Here is a 26,932-nt window from a genome sequence, read left to right as displayed (position 1 = left end):
AATTTGCAGTTAAATGGATGGAACTAGGAAAAACATCCTAAGTGAGGTAACACAGACCCAAAAGACAAATATGGCCTGTATTCACTTATATGTGGCTGTTAGGTCTTAAGTCTTTGATAAGCAGGCTACAATCTGTAGACTCACATAGCTTAGGTTTAGAGTAAGGGACTAGAGGGGAGGAACAGATCTCCATAGGAAAAGGAAATACAACAGATAGCTATGAATGGATGAGGAAAAGATATAGAATGGGAATGTCAAATGAGAAGGACGGGAAGAAGGGATGAGGAAAGGAATATGAGAAGAGACAACTAAAACTAACTACCATTTGAAGGGTCATATGGAAATCTTGTATAATAAATGAAAGACATCTAAATGGAATCACCAAATAATGGGGGAGACAAAGCCTCAACTAGACATCTTAACACCAAATGAAATCCTCAGTGCCAGGAATGGGTAACATCTAATCGAGTTGTTAGCCAAGGGGGGTTCTATGGATACCCCTATACAATCCAGGTAATTACCAAGGCTATTGGTTGCCACAGACTGATGCAAAGGCCCTACTGCTGACAACACTTGCATAGCTCACTGAGCACAGAGAAGTCAAGCTGGTGCTTACCTAGACCCCTAATGACTAGAGTTCATGGTACTGTCTGCTACTAAAGGAGAAAGGTAAACAACAATCCAGCCACAAACCCTTCAATCTATAAGATACACTGGCACAATAATGACCCAAAGCTTATGGGAGTAATCAACCCATAACTGACTGGATTTGAGGCCTAGTACATGAGATAGAATCCATATCCAATGCTGCTTGAGCAGTCAAGAATCTGAAACTAGATAGCCTAGGGACCTATGGTAAAACCAAGTGCTACTACTGTTCTGCTAAAGGAATGTAGCAATAACATGGCTCCTAATGATACTCTGCTATACTCACAGAGCAGTATCAGTACTCAGTCATCATCTTAAGCTTCTTCCTGCAGCAGATGGGAACAATATACAGACAAAAATACATCTGGACAATGTGCAGAGAATGAGAGACCAAGAACACTCAGTCCTAAATAGGATGTATCCAAATCCCTATCCTGGGTGGGGGGGGGAGAGAATTCCAGTTTATTATTATTTAGCTTGATATTAATTTTTAGATATCAATATGTATTCTACTGAAAGAGAAAAGGTATTTGGGTGGGTAGGGAGAAGCTGGGGAGGGGAAACAGTAATCAGAATATATTGTATAAAAAATATTTTCAACCAACATGAAGATAATGAAAGGAAAGAAAGGAACAGAGAAAGAAAAGAAAGGAAGAAAGAGAAAGAAAGAGAGAGAGAAAGAAAGAGAGAGAGAGAGAGAGAGAGAGAGAGAGAGAGAGAGAAAGCAAGCAAGCCATCTCTAATCAACAGAGGAACACAAATGAAAACGATAGTAAGGTATCACCTTATCCCAGTAATCAATAAGACTAAACTAATATGTGCTGGTGAGGACATAATCAAGGAGAACCGTTCGATATTGTTGGGGGAGAATGCAAATTATTGCCACCATTATGAAAAATATGAAGCTTTCTTTAAAAAACTAAAATTATGGCTTAGGAGATGGCTTGGTGGATAAAGTGCTTGCTATGCAAGCATGAAGACCTGAGTTCAGATCCTCAGCACCCACTTAAGAAGCCTGGCAGAACAGCAGACTCTGTAACCCCAGGGATGAGGAGCTGGGAGAGCAAAGGATCTCTGGACTTGCTGCCAAACAATCTAGCCAATCCAGCTGAATCAATAAACTCAAGTTTCAGTGACAGACTCTGACTCAAAAAACAAGGTAGAGAGCAAGTGAGAAAAATATCTGATGTTGACCTCTGTACTCCTTATGCATACGCACACCTATGTACTCTTTATACACACAAATATATACAACCTAGAACTATCATAAGATGCAACTGTACTAGTCCTAGATATACACTGGAAAACTGAAACCAGTATGCCAAAGAAACAGCTAATATCCATGCTTACTGCATCCAAAAAAATATACACAACTTAAGTGGATCCCTCATGGAACAATTTCTAACCCTCTCCATGGCCCATCCACAGCTTTACAACCTGGTGAGCATCTAGGACAGCAATTCTGTTCAAATGTGTTCATAAGCTTAGGGCCCTGATTTATTAGGGTTTAGAGGCAGTCTAAGAAAAGCAAAAACATTCCTGCGTTCGCACGCACTTGCTCTCTGCCCCCTCCTTCCTTTGCTCTCCACAAAAAAATGCACACTGAAAAGGTGATGTGATACAAGAGAACAACACAAAGATAGCCACCTAAAAGACAAAAGAAATGGCTAGCCAGAAACTGAATTTTCCTGGTACCTTGGTCTTCAACTTTCAGCCTACAGAAATGTGAGAGAATAGATTTCTAGTTTTTTGTTACAATAGCCTGAATGAACTAATACAGTATGGTGATTCTTTTCCCAATGTACAAGTACACTGAGAACATGCACATTGGATAGGGGCTCTAAGAGCATGTCATTTCTTACTACATTACTGTACATCCAATACTGTAGCCATTCAAGTCTTATTCTGTACATGCAATGCTTTTGGCCAGACTTCTTTTTTTTTTCTGTTTTTTTCTAGACAGGGTTTTTCTGTGTAGTCCTGACTGTCCTGGAACTCACTTTGTAGACCAGGCTGGCCTCGAACTTAGAAATCTGCCTGCCTCTGCCTCCTAAGTGCAGGGATTAAAGGCGTGCGCCACCATGGCCCGGCTTGGCCAGACTTCTAAGAAGTTGGCCTCTATGTGTGTGCAAATGCATTTGTATTTATTTGTTTATGATTGTCTCTGCATGTGTGTGTGCATGTGCATTTATGTCTCCCTCTCTAACATGCATGCACACACAAATGTATGTATACTGACAGATTGTCCTATAGGAAGGACAATATGAATACTAGAAAATGTTAACGACAGAAAAATCACAGTAATATGCCTATAATTTCCTATGAGTCTATCATGGTTTCAAAGCAAAAAGTTTTGAGAAATTATGGTGGTACATACTTTCACTCCAGAGAGTAAAAGAGAGATGTGAGTTGGAGGTCAAGCTGAGCAACAAAGAGAGGCCTTGTGCCGTATTTATAAGAAAAATAAGAAGACTGGGAGATTACACAGTTCATTGGTAGAGTGCTGGCAAAGCATGTGCAGGACCCAGAGTGTAGTAGTACCCATCACCACAGGAAAAGAGGTTTCAAAATTGACCATGTAGTGAGTGACTGAGTAGATGATAGATTAACATTTGAGTCTACTAAGAAATGAAGCAGTGATACTAAACTACACTGTAGTCCTTAAAAACAGTCTACCGAGTGGAAACCAGCACACACAAAAGGCCACAGTCAGGCAAATACATGACAGAAAGTAGGTCTATGGTACACAGGAGCTAGGGAAAGTGGGAGTGAAAAAAATGACTGCTAACAGGTACAAGTTTTTTAGGAAGTGATAAAATATTTTAAACTTGATGGTGGGGATATGATGCTTTGAATGTAGTAAAAAACATAAATTGTGTACATTAAACAGGTGAACTGTCTATCTCAGTAACGCTGCTACAAAATACTTAGCAAAGGACACACACCTAGACAGGCCACAGTCACCTCTGTGACTCCTCGCTCCAAATAAACTCATCCATACCTCACATATCTGCATTCTCTACAACAGGACAGAAGTTAACAAGTCACAAAAACAACCATACTAAAAAATGAGAAGCTGTTCTTAAGGAGTGCCTAAAATGGATGTTCTCAATCATGCCCCACTGTAAAATGAGTGACAAAAGACAGATAGCATGTCAGCCTCCAAAAGTCCTATTCTACCAGAGGCTGCCTCCTATTCTGATAAATTACCCAGATCATCACAAATGAAAAATATCTCAGAATGGGGCTAAAAGATGTTTATGGAAATAATCTGGCTAACATACATAGAATTCCAAGTCTACACTAATTTCAGTGGGGACATACACGACAGAGAAAACCCAGGATATAAACAAGTGCCAAATGATTTCAATTTGTTTTTAGAAGCTAGTGTTGACTAGTGGATTAAGAACCTCATAGTACAAGACAGAAGAGATCAATAGCTATGCTCCACTGAAAAGTACACACATTGCAGTCAACTCTCCATGTTTGTTTTCTAAACCTGATACAGGATTGAAGGTTTAGAGCCCGGCATGCATAGGACTGTTAACCCCTAGTACTGCAAAATTTAAAAGAATGGTATAAATCTCTAACTTCTTAAAAATAAATTAAAAAGTAATGTATGGCTTTAGGGGTGCAGGCTGATGGTGGCATCCTTGCCTGGCACACACAAGGTCTAAGGTTCCAAGACCAGCACATCTAAAAAAAATGTAAAAAACATTTGTCATAAACTGCTGCTGCTATTTCTCATAATTCTTTCCTTTTCTTTCTCAGCCTTTTGCTAATAAAATCAGCCAATTGCAACAAATGTTGGTAAATCACCATTTCCAGTGCACAAAGCCAACACTGTTGCATTTATTTATTAATCTCAGGAAGTATGGGAAGGCTAGGCATGTTAATTCTCTTTTTAGTGAAAAATCCATTTTAACCATTTCACTTACTCAGAAGCAAATACAGGCAAATCCCCCTTCTCCACTTTTTTGTCAGACCTCTCTTCTATCTTCAATTACCTGTTAATATACAATACCCAAAGTAAGGTTAAACTGTCAATTAACACATGCTAAAGTATATATTGTCAACATCTTATAACTGGGCAGATAAGTAATTTAGTTAAGTATAGTCAATCAGTCCTGCATGTAGATGTGTCTGCCAACAATGGACCACATATAAGATAGTGTACCCATATTCTTTCATCATCTGCAGTATCACAATTAGGTTACTTCCTGTATAAGCACTCTATGGGTGCCCACCAGCAAATTTAAGGATGTATTTCTTACAATATACTCCTCTGAAGTGTTCCATAACTATATCACAACAACATTCTGTAGTTTTGCTAAGAATCATGTAACGTGGCAGGCAGCCACTGATCAACTTGATGGTTGTACCTCGGTAAAAAAGCAACAATGACAGTTCACACAAACCTGCTCAGAGTTTACCATGATCTCAGACTGTTCGTGACCAGCCCATAAATGACATTTCTCAGTTACAGAAATTCCCCCAGGCAATCTTCTCAACACTAACACAATCTCCTCTGTCATCCAAAAGCACACTAAGTGAAAATGTAGATCTTTCTCTTAAGTCAAGGTAAGATGCAAGGTAATTTTATATGGGCAGACTGCAGCAGTGCACAACTGTAATCCCAAGACTGAGGGAGCAGGAACGGAAGGATCTTAAGTTCAAGACTAGCGTGGGCTACATAGTAGCCTACACAGTCACCCTGAACTGAAGCTGTTCCCCTAATACAGAGAACACCCCTAAAGGACACAAACAGCCCTGTTAGAATTTGTAGTAGAGGAAATATATGGTGGGAAAAACATAAGGGGTATGAGGTGGCCCTTGCTGGTTTCAGGCAAGAGAGAAAAGATAAGAACATGTGATATCCCTAGTTTCTGAAGACAAATAGCTGTGAACAAATTCACACACACACACACACACACACACACACACGAGGGAGGGTACACCATTGTCAACTGGACACCAACATAAGAAGCATCCCAAGTCATGCTCCAATGCAAGCTGATCTTGTAATTCCTACATTAGCTTCCAATGCAGGTAGGAGCAGAGGGCTAAGCCATGCCTAGCTCAAGTAGGTGTGCTCATCATTCAGGACCCCTGTTGCTGGGCCATGTCTACTGAACTGTGAATCCCCCATGGTGTCTCAGAGACCAGTAGCACCCCTCACTCATTCTCTGTGCTTTTTGCATATAGGAAAATCCTGTCTTCATGGCTAAGATAATAAGGACAAAGAAAAAGGGAAACTAGGGGTTCTAACTCTTTGGTGTGTTGCCTCCCTTTCACCCTAGGCAGGAGGACAGAACCATTTAGATAGAAAGATGGGCAAAAACGCAGCTATATGTCTAGCCAGTGTAGGCTGACAGAATTCATGGCCAGCAGTTTTGAAATATCTGCATCCAGTAAGCAGGCCAGCTCCAAGATACCTGCTCATGTATTTCAATACTTGGTCCCCAGCTGATGGGGCTGTTTGGAAAAGCTGTAAGACTTTCAAGAAGTGAGTCTTGGGTGGAAAAAGTAAGCCACACCATAGTGAACTGTACTCTTTATTTTATGTGTATGATGTTTCCCTGCATGAGTATCTGTGTATCTTCATGTATCTATGCCCACTACACACAAATCATGTGCATGTACCACATGAGTGCAGTGTCCACAGAGGCCAGCAGAGGACATCAGATCCCCTGAAACTAGTTACATACAGTTGTAAGCTGGGTGCTGGGACTGCAACCCAATTCCTCTGTGCTCTTAAAACAAGGAGGCTTCTCTCCAGCTCTTATCCCCAAGTTTTAAAGGGGCTGTTGCCAACTAGGAATGACCATGCCCACCCACTGAGAGACAAGACAAGGTCTGTATACATCTTAGGCTACTACAATTGAGGATGACAACGTTCTTGGTTTGAAATAGTAGAGACATCTGGGATGTTGTTAAAAAATCCTACAGTCATAATACACTAGTCCTCCCTTTCTTGAGGTGTTGGTTTCTATGGTTTGACTTCTGCTGGTTTCAGCTGTATGTAATCTAAAAGTATTAAGTGCAAAATCCCACAACTAAACAACTCTGTTGTTTTAAGTATGAATTATTGTGTTGTCCCCCTCTACCTCATCCAGGAGGAGATTCATTCCTTGATTCAGCATATCTACACTGTATGTATACGCTACTTCTCCATTGGTCACTTAGAAGACATCTCTGTTATCATATGGCTTGTCATAGCACTACAGTGCTTATGCATTCAAATATTTTTTATTTTACTTAATATTAACCTTCATGATAAACTTACCCTCTTCATTTCACTCCATCACAGGGGCATCACAGTAATAGTGGGTACCACATAATGGTATAGTGAGGGAAATTCACATTCATATAGTTCTCTTATAGTTCATAGTATAGTGTTACAACTGTTTTATTATTTTAATCTCTTAGTGTAATAACATATATTCCGTTTATTACGCATATGTAGGCACAGGAAAAGAAAAATTTCAAACAAACCCTGGTATCAGGAATCTACTGAAGACCTTAAATCACATGCTCATGGGTGAGGGGCAACTATTTTTAGTTTTACTGGAGTGGTGCATTCCACTGTGGACAGTATGAGGAGTTGAGAGGATACAAATCTGAATGAGTTAGGGAAATAAATGAATACAAAGATAAATCAACACAAGCAATGATTTCCCATAATTGTCAAAGTGGTAAACTGGTTTCATCCATAGCTTTGCAAAATGTGCTAACCATTTTGTGAATGCCAGACCATCTAGGCCCACCTTTCATTCTTTGTCTGAGATATTAAACAGGTTTCCTAACTAGTTTCCCATTGTCTAGTTTCATGACCTTGAAGAAAACCTATTTATTCTCCTCACACTTGCAGCACAATCAGCACCTCTATCCTTCACATCCATGCCTGAACCCTGTAAGATCTTATGTAGAGCCCAGACCTGTCTTATCAGAGTTATTCCTTACAACATATTCCCTTTTAAATCCTTGATAAAAATTGCTAAGTAAGAACTCTCAAAGAGCCTGGTCTACAGAGTGAGTTCCAGGACAGTCAGGGCTACACAGAGAAACCCTGTCTCGAAAAAAACAAAAACAAAAACAAAAAACAAACAAACAAACAAAAAAAAAAACAAAAGAACTCTGAAAGAGCCTGTTCTCTGAGTGGTCATCTCTGGTTGTGAAGAAGTTTCTATGATTCTATTGTCTCTAGGAATCAAGAGCACAGATCCCAGGCCAGAGAAACTGAGGCAGAACCAACCAGCTGGCTTAGCATCCCAGGGTCCATCCCACTCTTGACTTTCTGTTCCTTGCCTACATAATGTAAATGACTTCCTGAAAGACGAGAATAATGTTAGAGGACAGCCTCTACCTCATGCACTAAAGAGTACAAAGAGTACACAGAATCCTTCCTGGCATGCAGAGAATGTCATATATCTAAAATTGGTTTTGGGATTGAACTCCATGGTGTATACAAAAAATGTCTTGTCATTCAGCTCTGGGTTACCCAAACAAAAACCTGGTAGAGTGGGGGGGTATCTTTCATCATCCACCTTACACTTAAAACAGAATGAGGGACACCTAATGTTACCCATATGCTGGGTGATATATATGGAAACCGCATGGTCCTTCTGCTCCTGGCTCATCAAAATTATCAGTTGGCCAAAGTTGTTGGCACATACGTGTCACTTCATCACTTAAAAGGTGAAGGCAGAAGGATCACTAGTTTGAGGACAGCCTGGAATGCAGAGTAAGACTGTATGACAAAACAAACCAACTAATAAATAAGTAAGCAAGCAAATGAAACACATCATTACTAGCTGTCACTGAAAATACACAGATATTTTGAGCTGGGTGGTAGTGGCAGGTGGATCTCTGAGTTCACAACCAGTCTAGTCTACAGAGGAAGTTCCAGGACAGCCAGGGCTACACAGAGAAAACCTGTCTCAAAAAAAAAAGATTTAGAAAAAAAATCAAATATACTGAAGAGCTGATGAAAAGTATTCCTTCAAACTTTCTCTTTTTACATCAAGGAAAAAAATGTTCTTTCTGGACTAATTCCTTGTAGCTTTTTCTTTGCTTTGCTTTGCTTTTAGGGTGTACATACATGTGTGTGTGTGTGTGTGTGTGTGTGTGTACGTACGTGTATCTGTGTGCCTCTGATCCCTGGTTATGAAGTTAAACATGGGCACAACCACACCCAGCTTTTACATGAGTACTGGGGATCTGAACGCAGGTCTTCATGCTTGTATGGCAAGCACTTAACCCACTAGGCCATTCAGTTCCTATGAAAATTTTTAGCTCTAATACCTCACTTTCATTTTCTGCCTTTTCTGTAAACTTCATGAAGTCTATTTAAAGCCCAGACTTCAATGGCGTTTAGAGAAAGATCACCCTTTAACAGGTGAAGAGATAGAAAATAACTTGAGTGTGTTTAACCTGATACATAAGAATTTATTTCAAAGTTATTTTTTTATTTTGTATATATGTATGTGCATATATATACCACAGAGGCCAGAAAAGAGTCCCTGGAGTCAGAGTTACAGGCAGTTGTGAACCATCTGACATGGTACTGGGAACGGAGCTCAGGTCCTCTGCAAGAGCAGTAAGCACTCTTAACCACTGAGCCATTTCTCTAGCCACCAAGACTTTTTAATTGTAGTAAAATTCAATGATTCAGGTACTTTGTTAATCACTAGAAATCTCTCGTGTAAACCACTTTTGAAGAACTTTATCTTTCATGTTCAGACCTGAACGACCTCCAAAGTTTTGCCTAGGGTCTGGCAGAAACTGTGCGATCCAGTATTCATCACCCTAAATTTAGAAATACACTGTGTCCCCAAGGCACTTCCACAGGAAGCCAGATTAAAATAGGATGCATGCCGCTAACACATCAAATTCCAAAAGCTACTGCCAGCTACCAACCTTCAAGAAACCACAACAGTCTCAGTCAGTGAAACCCTTATCTTTCTCCACCCAGGAAAAGACGGGGGGGGGGATAATAATGGCTCTCACAATCCCATACAAAATAACAAAAATGAAATAACAACACGGACCTGAGAAAGTAGATGGTAATATAGAGCTTAAGCCAACATGAAGGTACGACTACCCAAGGTCTGCCAATGAAAACAGCTTTCTATCAAGAGGATGGGTACCACAGATCTAATTCTTGGTTTCTCAGCAATCTACCAAGAGAAGACAATGAGGTGCTTGTTCAACAATAAAAACAAACTATCAGGAACCCAGCTTCTAGACTTCTTATGCATGTATAAAATTTCTTCTGCAGGTCCCAGAAAGAAAACATTCTGAAGGAGGAATGGTCTAGGCTAGGTAAACAAAAGGGACAGTTCTTTTGGCTTACTCCAAGAATACATGCAGAAGCACTCACAGGCCCAAACGAACTACAGGCTGGCTGGTCAATGGGGGTTGCAGAAACACCTTGCTGTATCTTATAATCACATTTTGGTGCCAGTAAGTATATACAGAGTGCAATGGATAAGCCTCACACTGGAAAATACACCTTCCTGATCATGGTATCTCCCCTGCCAGGAAGTAAGTGTCCATAATACTGGTTTTAACAGTTGTTTAATAACCTATGATGTGGCTATCAGGGTCTTTTGCCCCTACCCTCAAGCCTTCAACTTACTATAATAATAGGTGAGAGCTAGAACCATTTTTAAATTTTTTATTCATCTATATTTTAAATTTGTTTATTGCAATACTAGAAATTAAACCCTGGGCCCTGCATGTGCTAGGCAAGTGCTCTACCACTGAACTACATTCCCAGCTGAAGAACCTTTGTCCTTTTTTGAAGCAGATTCTCACTATGTATCTGTAAGTGGCCTGGGACTCTTTGAGCAGCTAGAGAGATCTTGACTTCCTTATCCCCTGCTTTCAACTGAGTTCAAGCATTGAAGGTCATGTACTACCAAATCTTTATGTAGTTCTAGGGAACAAACCCAGCATTTCCTGCATGCCAGGGAAGTAGTCCACTAACTGAGCTAAACACCCACTGCTGATTTGTTTCATTCCGTTTCAATTCATTTAAGATGGGTTCTCCTTATGTGGCCCTAACTGAGCCAAAACTTGAAATGTAGATCAGCATTGTCCTAGCAGTCCCAGCATTATCCCCATCCCCACCTCTAAAAGCTGAAGTTACAGGCATGATCCACCATACTTGGCCTCCAAGAATAATTATTTTTTAGCATCAAAACATTGTGTGGATCACCTATACAGTAAAACCCAAAGCTTGGCTTTCACAATCTAATAATGTTTCTGAAAAGCATACTTAAATAGCAAGACAACACTACACAATGACACTATATTCTACAGTGATATTTAAATAGTATATATGTCCATTTATTACACAAAGATCTGACTATTATTTACAAAATAGTCACATTCATGAGACAATATACATAAGACTGTTAACAATATCTGAAGGGTGCATTAAAAATTTTTCCAGATTCCTTAAGAAATAATTTTGAAACATCTAGCATTAAAACATTGACATGAATTTGGGTTGGGAATTTCAGAAGGAAAAACCCTAGCATTTCAGTCTAGCAACACAATCATTACAATATGAGAATCGGAGGCCTCAAACTTGAATTGCAGTATGTTCTGGTTATACAAGAGCCAAACTGCCTGAATAGGCTATTCCCTGTGTCGGTCCCCCCTCTCATCTGTGTGAGCACAGTGACTAATTGAATCCTGTCCTCTGAGAAAAGAACCCAGTGACTTATGTTCCTTTGACAAAAGGAATACAGCAAAGGCAATGTTATCTTGATAGCAAATGTCCTCTCTACTGCTTTCCTGGCTAAAATAAAGCAAGCTGCCACCTCTGTTTTTCTGTCTCTGTGGTTTTTTTTAGGTTTTATTTAGCATGTAAGAGTGTGTTTGCCTGTATGCATGTGTATGTATACCACATGCATGCCTAATACACATGGAGGGCAGCACAGGGTGTCAGATGCCTTGGAACTGAGGTTATGGATGGTGTGAACCTGAGTCCTCTGGAAGAACAAGTAATATTCTTGACCACTGAGCTATCTCAAGCCCCAGTAGGGTCTGTTTGGTCTCCCCCTGTTATCTCAAGTCCTGTACATAAGGAGTAGTCATTTGGTGTATATGGAGTCTTCTTAAATTTTAGCAAGTAAGTTTAGTTTAAAAACATGTGTACTCAGTAGTCTGCAAGTTGGAAGGGTAGTGAGTGAGAACTGAACATCACCTTTTCTTACACTCTTGAGAGCTTAGCCTCTGAGACATAAAGTCGGCTTACTAGAGAAGCAATATTGTATCATACCAGAGACTGATCAAAATATTACTGTTGTAAGGAACTATAAAAATATCACAAAAGCCTTGCCATTTCAGAAGTTGACATTAATGACAGAAGAATCATTATTAATAGTAATTCTATTTCAAAACTGTCTATATTTGGATGATGGATCACATTGCCACCATATGTTTACTTGGTCAATAACCAAGATGGTGAAGGTTCTAGCTGGACCAACTAGGAAAAGTCAAGTCCTGGGCATATGTCTCTACACAGACACTATGACAACATAAATGAGAAAAAGAGGCCCCAGATTAGAATCATGTGAATCACCAAAGGAACTTTCTACATCTGTTGTGTTAAAACAATAACCTCAATAAACTCTACAGATGCAACAGTGAGCCTCAACTTGCCTACTTCCCTGAACCATCTGGCATTGCTGTTTCAGAACCGCCTCCATTTGAGCCTTATATAATAGCCACTGCATTCAAAGACAGAGCCCTTAGAGTCTTACACGTGGACTCCCCATTCCAAGCAGCCCAAGACTACACTAGGGTTTGTTTGGCCCAGTCAGCATGTATGAAACAAGTCAGTACGGGAACAATGCAATTTCATATTGCTCTAGGGTTGCTTTATCTCCCATATTTCTAAAATGTAGGTGAGGTCCTTGGCCCTCTTTTCACTACCATCATCCCCTTTGTCTTAATCCTAATTGTTATAATGGTAACACTAAATCTTTTTTGGAAGCTCCTATTTCCTCCATGGGCTTTGTGGTGGTTTGAATAAGAATGCCCCCTATAAGTTCATATATCTGAATGCTTAGTCATCAGAGAGTGGAACTACACAGAAGGATTAGGGCATCACACAGCCTTATTGGAGTAGGTATGACATTTGTTGGAGAAAGTGCGTTATCTTGGAAGTTTTGAAAGCCCATGCTCCTTCTTCCTGCTGCCTATCCAGATACAGAAATCTCAGCTACTTGTCCAGCATCATGTCTGCCTGCATGCCACCAACCATCCTGCCATGAAGATAATGGGCTAACCCTCTGAAACTGTAAGCCAGCCTCAATTGAATTCTTTCTTTTTATAATAGTTGCCATGGTCATGGTGTCTCCTCGTGGCAATAGAACAGTGACTAAAGCAGCCTTCATTTGCAGCTCCACTTGGGTCCCTGTCTGGTATCCAAAAGTGTGTAGCTGCACTTTCTTCTTACTTTCCTGAAAATTTTGTTCATATTCCCTCAGGGGCATACATGGTATGTTATTTCAAATTTCAATTCTTGACACCTTGTTGTTTCCTGCATTAAAGTTTCCATTCTGAAAAACTCCCTGTCATTCAGTTAGCCTCATCATGCTTGTTCTGCACCTTTGAAATCAAAGGGAGTCTTGCACTCTGGGCTTTAGAAGTGTAGAATAAAGACTTGGGGCTGACAAGATGCTTGGATAAGAATGTGGGCAAAGATGTGGGTAAAAATGCTTGTCACGCAAGCATGAGGCCTGAGTTCAGATGTTGACCCTCAAGTAAAAAGCCAGGTACAGTGGAGATAGTTAAATGTTGCAGCTTAGTAACCAGCCACTCCCCAAAAATCCCAGCAGGCTCCAAAGTTTAAGTAGAGTCCACAGTCCTGAAAAGGGTAGAGGGCAATAGAGAAATAATACACACAATTGAGAAGGATATACAAAATTGAGAGGAGAAGGGAAATGGAGATGAGAGAGAGAGAGAGAGAGAGAGCGACAGAGAGAGAGAGAGAGAGAGAGAGACAGAATAAATAAAAAATGTACTAAAAAAATGGACATGGGGCTGGAGAGGTGGCTAAGTTGTTAAGAGCACTGGCTGCTCTTCCAGAGGAACCAGGTTCGATTCCTAGCACATGCATGCTGGCTCAAAATTTTCTGTAACTCCAGTTTGACAAATCTGTTGCCCTCTTCTGGCTTCTATCAACACCAAGCATTTACATAAACATATGTAGACAAGACACAGATACACATAAAATGATTTAATTTTTAAAGGTGAAGATTTAAATATGTTTCATTGTTGCTATGATCAAACACCTTAGTTCAGAAGAGTTTATTTTGGCCCAAAGTTTTAGAAGGTGCATACACTCCATAGTCACAGGGAAGGTGCAGACAGCAGCAGCTGGTCACACTGCTTACCTAAAGAGAAAAACCAATGCACATAGGAAATAGGGCACCAAGCTCTAACCCCAGTTCATTCTGTAAAGGTTATACTACCTTCCCAAACAGCAGTGGGAGCACAGGACCAAGCATCAAGCTCATTGGCCTATGAAAGACAATTAACATTAAAACCATAATATGCTCTGACCCAACAGTTCTACTCCTAGGAACATAATCAAGACCAACTTAAAACTAGAGAAACAAAATACAGTATGGTTTTTTTTTTCTTTTATTTTATTGGATATTTTATTTAGTTACATTTCAGATGTTATACCCTTTCCCCATTTACACCCCCATCCCATCCCCCCTCGGCCTGCTTCTATGAGGATGTGCTCCCACCCACCCACTCCCACCTCCCCACCCTCAAATTCCCCTACACTGGGGCATCCAGTATTCATGTGACCAAGGACCTCCTCTCCCACCTATGCCCAACAAGGCCATTCTCCCCTACATATACAGCTGGAGCTATGGGTCCCCTCCCTATGTGCTCCCAGGCTGATGGTTTAGACTCTGTGAGCTCTGGTTGGTTGGTATGGTTGCTCTCCCCATGGGGCTGCAAACCCTTTCAGCTCCTTCAGTCTTCTCTTTAACTTCTCCATTGGAAACCCCTTGATCAGATCAATGGTTAGCTGTGAGCATCTGCCTCTGGGTATGTGAGACTCTGGAGGACCTCTAAGGAGACAGCCTTATCAGGCTCCTGTCAGCATGCACTTCATGACATCCAAATCAGTGTCTTCATTTGGTGACTGCACATGGGATGGATCCCCAGATGGGGCAATCTCTGGACGGTCCCTCCTTCAATCTCTGCTCCACACTTTGTCTCCATATTTGCTCCCTTGAGTATTTTGTTACTCCTTCTAAGAAGGACCAAAGCACCCATACTTTGGTCTTCCTTCTTCATGAGCTTCAGATGGTCTGTGAGTTGTATCTTCAGTACAGCAAGCTTTTGGGCTAATATCCACTTATCAGTGAGTGCATACCATGTGTGTTCTTTTGTGATTGGGTTAACTCACTCAGGATGACATTTTCTAGTTCCATCCATTTGGCTAATAATTTCATGAATTCATTGTTTTTAATAGCTGAGTAATACTCAATTGTGTAAATGTACCACGTTTTCTATATCCATTCCTCTGTTGAAGGACATCTGGGTTCTTTCCAGCTTCTGGCTATTATAAATAAGGCTGCTATGAACATAGTGGAGCATGTGTCCTTGTTATATGTTGGAACATCTTCTGGGTATATGCCCAGGAGTGGTATAGCTGGGTCCTCAGGTAATGCTATGTCCAATTTTCTGAGGAACCACAGATTGATTGCCAAAGTGGTTGCAATCCCACCAACAATGGAGGAATGTTCCTCTTTCTCCACATCCTCACCACCATCTGCTATCACCTGAGTTTTTGATCTTAGCCATTTTAACTGGTGTGAGGTGGAATTTCAGTGTTGTTTTGATTTGTATTTCCCTGATGACTAAAGATGTTGAACATTTCTTTAGGTGCTTTTTGGCCATTCTAGTTTCCTCAGTTGAGAATTCTTTGTTTAGCTCTGTACCCCATGTTTTAATAGGGTTATTTGACTTCTTGAGTTCTTTGTATATCTTGGATATTAGCCCTCTATCAGATGTAGGATTGGTTAAGATCTTTTCCCAATCTGTTGGTTGCCATTTTGTCTTATTGACAGTGTCCTTTGCTTTACAGAAGCTTTGCAATTTGAAGAGGTCCCATTTGTCAATTCTTGATCTTAGAGCATAAGCCATTGGTGTTCTGTTCAGGAACTTTCCCCCTGTGCCCAAGTATTCAATGTTCTTCCCCACCTTCTCTTCTATTAGTTTCAGTGTATCTGGTTTTATGTGGAGGTCCTTGATCCACTTGGTCTTGAGCTTTGTACAACGAGATAAGAATGGATTGATTTAGCTGGGCAGTCGTGGCGCACACCTTTAATCCCAGCACTTGGGAGGCAGAGGCAGGCGGATTTCTGAGTTTAAGGCCAGCCTGGTCTACAGAGTGAGTTCCAGGACAGCCAGGACTACACAGAAAAAACCCTGTCTTGGAAAAAAAAAAGAATAGATCAATTTGCATTCTTCTACATGCTGACCTCCAGTTGGACCAGCACCATTTGCTGAAAATGCTGTCTTTTTTCAACTGGACTGTTTTTAGTTCCTTTGTCAAAGATCAAGTGACCACAGGTGAGTGGGTTCATTTCTGGGTCTTCAATTTTATTCCATTTATCTTCCTGCCTGTCTCTACCAATGCCATGCAGTTTTTATCACTATTGCTCTGTAGTACAGCTTGAGGTCAGGGATGGTGATTCCCCCAGAAGTTCTTTTATTGTTGAGAATAGTTTTCGATATCCTGGGTTTTTTGTTATTCCAAATGAATTTGTAAATTGCTCTTTCTATCTCTATGAAGAATTGAGCTGGAATTTTGATGGGGATTGCATTGAATCTGTAGATTGCTTTTGGCAAGATGGCCATTTTTATTATATTAATCCTGCCAATCCATGAGCATGGGAGATCTTTCCATCTTCTGAGATCTTCTTCAATTTCTTTCTTCAGAGACTTAAAGTTCTTGTCATATAGATCTTTCACTTGCTTTGTTAGTCACACCAAGGTATTATTTGTGACTATAATAAAGAATGTCATTTCACTAATTTCTTTCTCAGCCTGTTTATCCTTTGAGTAGATGAATGCTATAAATTTGTTTGAATTAATTTTATATCCAGGCACTTTGCTGAAGTTGTTTATCAGGTTTAGGAGTCCTCTGGTGGAAATTTTTGGATCACTTAAGTATACTATCATATCATCTGCAAATAGCGATATTTTGACTAATTCCTTGCCAATTTGTATCCCTTTGATCTCCTTTTGTTGTCTAATTGCTCTGGCTAGGACTTCCAGTACTATATTGAATAGGTAGGGAGAGAGTGGGCAGCCTTGTCTAGTCCCTGATTTTAGTGGGATTGCTTCAACTTTCTCTCCAGTCAGTTTGATGTTGGCTACTGGTTTGCTGTATAATGCTTTTACTATGTTTAGGTATGGGCCTTGAATTCCTGATCTTTCCAGGACTTTTACCATGAATTTTTGAATTTTGTTAAATGCTTTCTCAGCATTTAGTGAGATGATCATATGGTTTTTTTTCTTTGAGTTTGTTTATATAGTGGGTTATGTTGATGGATTTCCATATATCAAAGCATTCCTGCATTCCTGGAATAAAGCCTACTTGATCATGATGGATGATTGTTTAACTGAAAAGGGAAAGCTAATAACAAAAATCAAGGAAATTCAAAAAATCATCAGATCCTACTACAAAAGCCTATACTCAACAAAACTGGAAAATTTGGATGAAATGGACAATTTTCTAGACAGATACCAGGTACCAAAGTTAAATCAGGATCAGATAAGCCATCTAAACAGTCCCATAACCCATAAAGAAATAGCAGCAGCCATTAAAAGTCTCCTCACCAAAAAAGTCCAGGACCAGATAGTTTTAGTACAGAATTCTATCAGACCTTCACAGAAGACCTAATGCCAATTCTCTTTAAACTATTCCACAGAATAGAAACAGAAGGAACACTACCCAGTTCCTTCTATGAAGCCACAATTATGCTCATACCTAAACCACACAAAGACCCAACAAAGAAAGAAAATTTCAGACCAATCTCCCTCATGAATATTGATGGAAAAATACTCAATAAAATTCTCACAAACTGAGTCCAAAAACATATCAAAACAATCATTCATCATGATCAAGTATGTTTTAACAATGAATAAACAAATTGCCTTTTGTTTTTAACCACTAATAAAATACAGTATAAATTGAGGTGTCATTAAACAGTACAGTGATCTACTATCCATCCATGCCACAATGTGAATGAACCTTGATACATTAAAGCAGCTGGGCCTGGTGGTATAGGCCTGTCATTCCAGACACTCAGGAGGCTAAGTCTGGACTACCAAGTGAGTTTCTAACCAGCTTGGCAAGACCTTGTTTCAAAGTAAAACATAAAGAAGACTGGGGATATAGTTCAAAGGTGCAGTGCTTGCCTAGCACAAGTAAGGCTCTGAGTTCAATCCTCAGTACTAAAGAAATAGAGGAAGGGAGGAAAGAAGGAGAGAGCAACAAGAATAGATGCAGTGGGAGAGAGAAACATTCCACAAAATGAAGGAGGCCAAACACAAAAGAACATATGAACTCTGCAACCCACTGTTTAAAAAAATCCATGAGAATAGCTCTCTCTCCACCTTAAGCTAGTAATTGGATGTAAGCTCTCAGGTACTGCTTCAGTGACTTGCTATGCCTGCTCACAACCTTATCTGCAGGTAAAGATCCTACCATGTAGAATGCTTCCATATAATGGTGGTGATCTTGATGATAAGTTTTTTAGCTGATTCAGTAAATTTTTCATACAGTAATAGTTTTCCAACATAAACAAATCTGTATTTTCCTGTGAATTATAATTTAGGGATGATGGTGACAGAAATGGCAGATGAGCAAAAATCAAATTAAAGTACATCTTGTGGATAAGAATTTTTCAGAATTAGAAATAGAGCAGAAATAGCAGGACCCCCAGACACACAATATGAAGGAAGAAGAAATGAACTAGAGATAAAAATACCAGAAGCATATCCATGCAATCTCCTAAGGTCTGATTAATCATAAAATATGCTATCATAATACTAGTTCTGTCACTGGAGGCTATTTTTCTGTGTATCCTAAAAGATCAACGTACAGAATCCTGAAATGTTCAAGCAGGAGGCCCAATTTTAGGCACATGCAAATGCTGAAGCACCAGTTTCTACTCCAAAATACACCCTCAAAGCAATAAAAAATTTTAAGAAAGAAAACACACGTGCTATGTAATTCAATAGAAATGCAGTAACGGTGACCTTGTCTTCAAAATCATAGAATGCAAAAACAGCAATTGAAGTGTTTCTGAGAGATAAATGCAGAGTAGCTGTTGCTAGCCAGGCTTGTCATTTCTTGAGGAACACCAACACATGCAATTTTTAGGATTCTGCATAAATTTCTTTTAAACTGGCATTATTGTCTAATATTAGGCACCCCTGGAGAATTGGGTGGGGGGTGAAATCCCCACTCTGTAAATAAAGTTAATTAAACACCTGTGTAAAAAAATTTAATATGATAATATAGAAATTCGTAGACACAAATAGATTAATGATGGCTGCCAAGGAGGAATGAGACAATGTGTTGCTAATGGTTTCAAAGATATTAATGTCTACCCAATTATACCTATAAAAAGTAACTGGATCATACAACTACACAAGGTGAATTTTGCTTATTGAGCTTAATGAAGTTCATTTTTTAGACAGGCATGGAGCACAAGCCTGGTAATTCACACACTGGGAAGACAGAAGTATTGCTATGACTTTCAAGCCAGGATGGGATACATAGTAAGACCCTGTCTCAAACACAAACAAAAAGAAACAAAAAGTAGATAACAAGATGGTTCAATGCTATTTGCCATGAGTTGAATACCTAGAGCCCACAGGTAGAAAGGGAGACCTCTACAGCTGTTCTGTGACACCTACATTCACAGAAAGGCAATCAATCACACACATATATACAACTATAATAATAGGTTAAGTTTTTAAACTAATAACAAAGAATGGTTTTCTTTTCTTAAACTTCTCCAAGCTCTTTGAAGCCAGGATTATGCAAGCACAAATGTCAAATATCACATGCATACTATATTCTTAATGGACAGTCAAAAACCTCAAGACTACCAATTTCTCAAAACATGAAAACCCTTTATTTGTTTGCGATGTAAGGTGATTTAACATACATGCATTCCCACTCCTCTCAAATGCATAAAAGCATAATTTAGTAAGAAACAGAGAATGGTTTCTAATTCGAATTACATCTGAACAATAAATGTTATTGAATATAATCATATTTGTACATAGCACAGGTTTTAGCCAAGCTGTGCTAAAAAGTGAAATGCACACAATGTGTCTTGTTCATCATAACAGAAAGCACCTAGATGGTGAAACCATACAATGCCTGCTTACCAGAACTAAGAACTATAAGATCCAAATCTCTTATTTCTGAAGTAAATTTTCAACTCCGCATAAGTATGTTAAGAAAACCAATTTTCGGGGCTTGGATTCTGAACCTCCTGAATGTCCCCTCTACTCAGAGCATGTTTGTCATTGCTCTGTATGCAAATATGTTTTAAAATCCTTATATTCTACATGCAAAAGCTCTTTAGCCATGTTAAAGCACAAACTCACTGGTTATGGATGTGGGAAAGGAACAGATCCCTTTTAAGGCCATGATTCTACCTGCCATGTCATTCCAGTTTAGATTGCACCTACAGAAATAGCAATAGTAGGCAAGAACATTGCAGTGTATGCATGCACGCATTGATGTCCATGCCTCCCTTCATATTTTCTAAACAGTTATCTTTGCTTTCAGCAAATCCATATATCCCCACTTGCTTTTGGATTTGTAGACAGTCCATGTTCTCAGAATTTGTGGGAAATGGTATGAAAATTAATAGTTACAGTTGGAGCAACAAAAGAACAACAAGAAAGACAGAGAAGGATGCCAGCACAAGCAATTCTGATCTGACCCTAAACTCAGAAGTAAATAGAAAAGCTCTCTAGATTCTCATCCTGTCTCCCTCATTCCTCGAACACATTACGACCTCCCCAGTCACATACAATAGGTAGAATGGCATTCCTCAACTGCACAGGCACATGGCATCAGACACAAACCTGCATGCCACGCAGTTTCTACATGAATGGCACAAAATACCTGTTGGACCTCAGCTGGATCCCAACCTCCTCTTCTGTCAGAACACCCAAGCACTGCCTAGCAAGGTCCTGCCCCATTTTTGGACAGTACCCACCTCACCTGTTCCCTCCTTAATACCTGCTCCACAGAGGCCCTGCCTGAGCTCAGCTCAGTGTCCCTAAAACACCTGCCCTCTATACTGGAGAAGGTGTCACCGAAATCCTAGTTCACCTCTCCAGCCTGACTGGAGGTTCTTGCGAGGAGGAAAGGGAGGAGGAAAGGTACGTCTCTGCACCTCAGAGTTGTCTGAGCACCTGCTGTTATAGGTACACAGAAGATGTTTGCACCATGAATACATTCCCCACCTCTAAAACTTTATGAAGAAAAACCTCCTTGTGAATACTTGGGAGTGAAAATATGTCTAACAAATGGTTCTGAGCCAACAAAACTCTCTCTACCTTTGTGCTTATAGGGGACACTGTGCATGCAGGGCACCTCCTCCATCTTTACCTATCTCTACTTCCATAAGCTGGGAAAACCTTGCAACGTAGGCTAAAGAATGAGAGCAGAGGAACATCTTGTTGAAGTTGGCAAACTTCAGTCTAGTTGTAAAATTGCATGAGGTAAATCATTCTGGGGACAGGAAGAGAAGGCTAGTATGCAACATCATCCTGGGCTTCCATCTAGCAGAGACCAGAAGTACCCCATCCCACACCAGACATCAACTCTATTAGGCACATGCCCAGGTAGGCAGGCACTAGATTTTAACCCAAGCAACATGTGAAGGCAGAGAGACTCTTACCTTAAGCTCAACTGAACTAGCTAGCCTAGCTCAATCAATGAGCTTCTAGTTCAGTGAGAAATCTCATCTTCAAAAGTAAGGTATGTGGGCTGGAGAGATGGCTTGGCAGTTAACAGCCTATACTGTGCTCATGGAAGACCCAAGCTGGGTTCTCGGCAGTAGATCACAACCATCTCTAACTCCAGCTCTAAGGAACCAAGATCTTCTTTTGGCTCCATAGACATATAAACACACAATATACACTCACAGGCATGTGATACATCTTTTTTAAAACCTAATTTTTAAGTAAAATAAAGGTAAAGAAAGATCACTAGGAAAAAAGACTCCCAAAATCAATAAAGAAAAGAAACCCAACATCTGGCCTCTGCAAACACACACACATACACCAACAAGTACATATATCCCCCACACACACAACATACATACACACCAGAAAAGTAAAAGCAACATACTCCCCCACTACATTTGTTTGAATGACCTACATTCTATGAAAATGACCTAAATGTAAAATCTGTGCAACTTATCTTTTCATTGTTTTAAAAAAAGTTTCTATGTTACAAAGAGGATTCAGAAAACTCCGACAGAAACAGAGATTGCTCTCTCTCTCTCATTAGCTTTGCTCAGAAGCCTGAGGCCAGGGGAAACTCGGGAGACCATCCTGCACGTCAAAGCACATCATCTTTCCCATGGCTGGCCGAGATTTCTGCAGGTTACATAAATATTACTTTTGAATGGTTGTTTATTTTCTTTCCACTTGTGGACCAAGAATTAAATGGATGGATGGAAACAGTCTACATCAAAGCTCTTTTATCCTTTTAACCATGCCTTCAATGAACACTTTTATCCAACTCCAATCACCATGTCCTACCCCCACATACAAAGCAGAACCGAACTGCAGAATCACAGGCTATTTCCAAGTTCACAAGTGAAGGGGCTCTTAGAAATCAAACCAATTCCCCAGGGTGGGCTCAGAGTGTCATACAAGTATGCCTTTGGCCCTAAATCCTCAGAACAGTTTGATCTGTGGCCACCATCCCCTCACAACCTTGCCAGTCTTCCCTCTGGGACTAAAGACTGACTTTCATGAAAGCAGTCCCTAATGTCATAAAACAAGGTTCATGTTTTGTGTGCCTGCAAGCATATGTGAGGGCCTACAGCTAACATTAGGTGCCCTTCCTCAGCTGCTCTCCACCTTAGGTTTTGAAAGAGTCTTGAAGTGAACCTAATAGGCTAAACTGGCCAGCTAGCAGTTTCTACAGATACTCTCTCTGCCCCCAAGCTCTAGCTCTGGTGTTATAGCAAGTACTGCCATACCTAGGTTTTCAGATAGGCGCTGGGGATTTGAACTCAGCTCTTCGTATTTGTAAGAACAAGCATTTTACCAACTGAACTATCTATCAAGCCAATTCACCTCTTTTATTTCCATCCCCCACCATCAACTACTTAAAAGTTCATAGCTTGAAAGTGTCTAAAAATAAACAGTATGCAAAGTTGGGCCCAGCAGGTGTAGACCTAAGATCCCAGCCCTAAAGGTGGGAATAGACTCTACAGTAAATCAGCAGGATAATAGCCCTAATTCTGGAACCTAAATACACAGGATGGGGTCTGGGCTACAAGGAGAACCCTTCCAAGCTGCATTTGACAATCAATGATGAGCATCAGCAGGAAGCCTAACAGGTAAACAATACCCACCTCCAGGGCCTCCTTACTGAAAGAGCCAAGAGACAAACATCAGCAACAAAGGAAACTAGCTGCTCTCAACTTCTAATTGCCATGGTAATTAGACTTACTCTAGGCCAGGGCCTGAGAATTTGCTCTGGAAACAGGAATAGCTTTGCATCCTTGGAAATATACACTTAAAAGGTTACAGAGGAACTTGACCAAAAGACCCAAGACTCACCTTGAAAAGACTCCCAACTATTCAAATTTAGAGTAGTTTGTGCATCTAACACAAGTATGACAATGAAGGATTATAACACAGTTTTAAAGGACGAATGACTGGTTACTTCTACTTTCTAACAAAATACCTGACAAAAGCAATTTAAAGATGGAAGGGTTTATTTTGTCTCACAGTTTGAATAGTCTACCACGACAGAAAAAGCACAACCTTTCAAGGAAGCTGGACAGACTGTGTTGACAGTCAGGAGCAGAGGTAAATCCTGGTGCTCAGCTCACATTCCTTTTCATTCAGTACAGGACCCCAGCCCATGGGGTGGTGTCACCCACAGTTAAGGTAGGTCTTGCCACCTTAGTGAACATAATCTAGACATACTGCAGGTCTGAAGAGCCCTGATCCTATCAAGTTATCGATCAAAAATCACACAGTGACTTTTATTTTTTTAAAAAAGCACAGCTTGAAGGCTCTTTTTTAAAACTAGGGGGGCTAGAGAGATGGGCCCTGTAGTTAAGTTTACTTGTTTCTCCTGCAGAGGACCAGGATTCAATTCCCAGCTGCAACATGGCATCTCACAACTGTCTTTAACTACACACTTCCAGAGAATCAAACGTCCTCTTGTGGCCTCCATAGGCATGCATGTAGTATACATACATTCAGGTAAACATTCATACATATAAAATAAAAATAGATCTAAAAGAAAATAATAGACTGTATTCTAATATAAACAAGATGGATAGGAGAATTAGAAACATATTTTTTGTTGTTGTTTTTACCTAAAAGCATATGGTTTGAGGAGTTGCCCAAACAAAATGCTTTTCATATTGTAGGCTCACCCAATAATTCTACTTCCCTTGTGTTTATCATGAACCCAGCTACTGTCAACATGCAAGTGAATAGGACTGGTAGAAACCAAAGAGCCACAGTTCCCCAAAGGTGCCCTTCTCAACATGTGCAACAATACACTGGTGGTCCTCTCTAAGAACAGCACATGCTTTTTAACTACTTAATGAGAAATATGTGAAAAAGAAGGAGCAATGACACCTAGGTGGTCAAACACCTTCCAAAGATAGTAGATACACCTTCATTCAAATGGGAATAGTCAGCTATGCAGTTCCCTCCCTCCCTCTCCCTCCATCCCTCCCCTCTCTCATTTTCTAGACACAGGGTTTCTAGTCCAGGAACTCACTCTGTAAAGCAGGCTGGCCTCCAACTCAGAGCTCTGCCTGCCTCTGCCTCTGAAGTGCAGGGATTAAAGGGATGTACCACAACTGCCTGGCTAGCAGTGCAGCTGTAAATCTCACTCTAATCATAAGAAAACAAAGAGATCATCCAACTCCCATGCCTTGGGAGAAAGTAGAGAAGAGCTCTAATACACAGAAAAGAGACATAAAACCAAACACAATGAAGAGGCCTCAGAGATGACAAGGATCAAATGACTGAAGAAATGTATGCTTGTAGATTAAGTAAAACAAAATGAAGGTCAGAGTGAGAGCTAACTAGTTGCCTATGCTTGCTTAAAGGAATTTTGTGGCAGCAATTTCTTCAGGATAGGGTTACAAAGAGGACTGAGCAGGTAAAGACCACTGAGCCTTACAACCTCAGTTAGATCCCCAGGACCTACACATTGAAAGCAAAGAACTGATTCCTGCAAACTGTTCTCTGACCTCTATAGGCATGTATTCCCTCTTCCTCTGCCACACACATACACACACACAAAATAATAATAACAATAATAGTTTTCTTTTAAAATGTCAGAGGTGCTGAAAACATGGTTCCATAGTTAAGAGCTCTTAGTGTTCTTCTAGAGGACCAGACTTCAATTCCCAGTGCTCAGGTCAGGTGACTCATTATCACTAGTAACTCTAGCTCAAGGAATCTAATAGCATCTTTTGGCCTCTGAAGACACTTGCATAAGATCACACACAAGACACACACACACACACACACATATATATATATACAAGTCAAGGGACTCGGGAATGACCAGTGAAAAGAATACTTGTTGTTCAAATATACAGATCCCATGCAAAAAGTCTGGTATAGCTCTATGTACTATAATCCCAGAGCTGTGAAGAGGAGTCAGAAAGATTACCAGAGATTGCTGATAGCCAATCTAGTTCCCAGTTCAGTGAAAGAATCTGTCTAAAGAACAGCAGGCTAATCCACATCCTCCTCTGGCCTGTATGTGCTCACTTACATACAACATGTATACATACACTGCCACTCACTCACACAAGCAAAAGTAGTTGAGGAAATAATCATTCATCTTACGTATGTATGTATGTATGTATGTATGTATGTATGTATGTATATGTATATACACACATACTTAGGTTGAACATAAGCAACATACCATAACTTTGCAAGAACTAGACTTCCTTCTTCCATTAACCAAGTGCCCTAGGATGTTTATTAAAATAAAACAGGAAAATGAGTGTGAAGATTAAAACTGAGCCACGTCTCTTAAAACCAATGATCTCTTAAAAGTCAGTGATACCCAGCATCCCTTCTGCTTTGAAAAGTGAGACCCACAGAAAGCTGAAATATGACTCCCTTGGGTGAACCTGGTGCCGAGACTCCTGACCAGTTATTTCCTTTCCCTAGCCTCTCAAGTAGACACATAGACACATACAAAAAAGACTAACAAAGCCAAGGCAACCATGACACATGGTCAACAAGAATTCCAAGGCAACAGCTTTTGTCTCACATATTCAGCAAGGTCACAACTATGGAGCAAGCAACAGTATTTTTCTGAGATGTACACACCATAACAATCACACCTTCTCTCTTTGTCACAGCAATATTTAAGGAAATTTTGCAAACTAAAAAGCACCTACAGAAATAAGGTATGGTGACAAGGAACAGGGAAGTGAGATGAAGGAGATGTGACTGAGCAGAGAGGCTTGGGTACATGAGCCGGAACTCCTATTGTTTTTGTCCTATTCAGGTAATCCTCCCTAGAGAGCAGTACCCAGAGCAAAGGTCTGGAAGATATGGGCTGGGGACTCCTACCACCTTCTTCCTCGGGAATCCAAGGTACACAGTAACTGAGTTCCCATTGTTCTGGGTCAGTAGCTATTTCTCAATACACCACAGCTATAAAGAGTGCCCACTAATCAAGTCCTTGAAATCTGTAGCTATCCTAAAGCATACATGCACACACACACGGGGGTAGGGGGAAGACCCATCTAATTCTGCCAGTCAGGTTTATGAATGAATGGTTCCTTCAGTTTTTACTGCTCTACATACATCTTCTAAGAATATCCTGCTTTCTTTCTGTGGATATTTCCCCCTTTCAGTCTTATATAATGCTGAACAATTGGGCTGGGGATAGGCTCAGTTGGTGGAATACCTGCCTTCAAGCACAATGCCCTGAATTTCATCCCTAGCACCACATAAA

At 40.2% G+C, this 26,932-nt stretch overlaps 1 protein-coding gene across 3 annotated transcripts in view; it reads right to left on the bottom strand.

Annotated features, from left to right (window-relative positions):
* Positions 1–26,932, bottom strand: part of LOC117694145 (F-box-like/WD repeat-containing protein TBL1X) — a 165,583-nt gene that overhangs the window by 86,617 nt on the left and 52,034 nt on the right. For 2 of the 3 annotated variants that reach the window (XM_034484924.2, XM_076918379.1), the window contains exon 2: positions 4,587–4,655. The exons of the other annotated variant lie outside the window; for it this stretch is intronic. The gene's annotated coding sequence lies outside the window, so the exon portion shown is untranslated. The remainder of the gene's footprint in view (positions 1–4,586; positions 4,656–26,932) is intronic. 3 annotated transcript variants of the gene reach the window in all.

This window comes from Arvicanthis niloticus, chromosome X, assembly GCF_011762505.2.
Source record: "Arvicanthis niloticus isolate mArvNil1 chromosome X, mArvNil1.pat.X, whole genome shotgun sequence".
NCBI classification, from domain to species: domain Eukaryota; kingdom Metazoa; phylum Chordata; class Mammalia; order Rodentia; family Muridae; genus Arvicanthis; species Arvicanthis niloticus.
The sequence above is the reverse complement of the archived record's forward strand: the minus strand, read 5'-3'. Positions and strand labels throughout refer to the sequence as shown.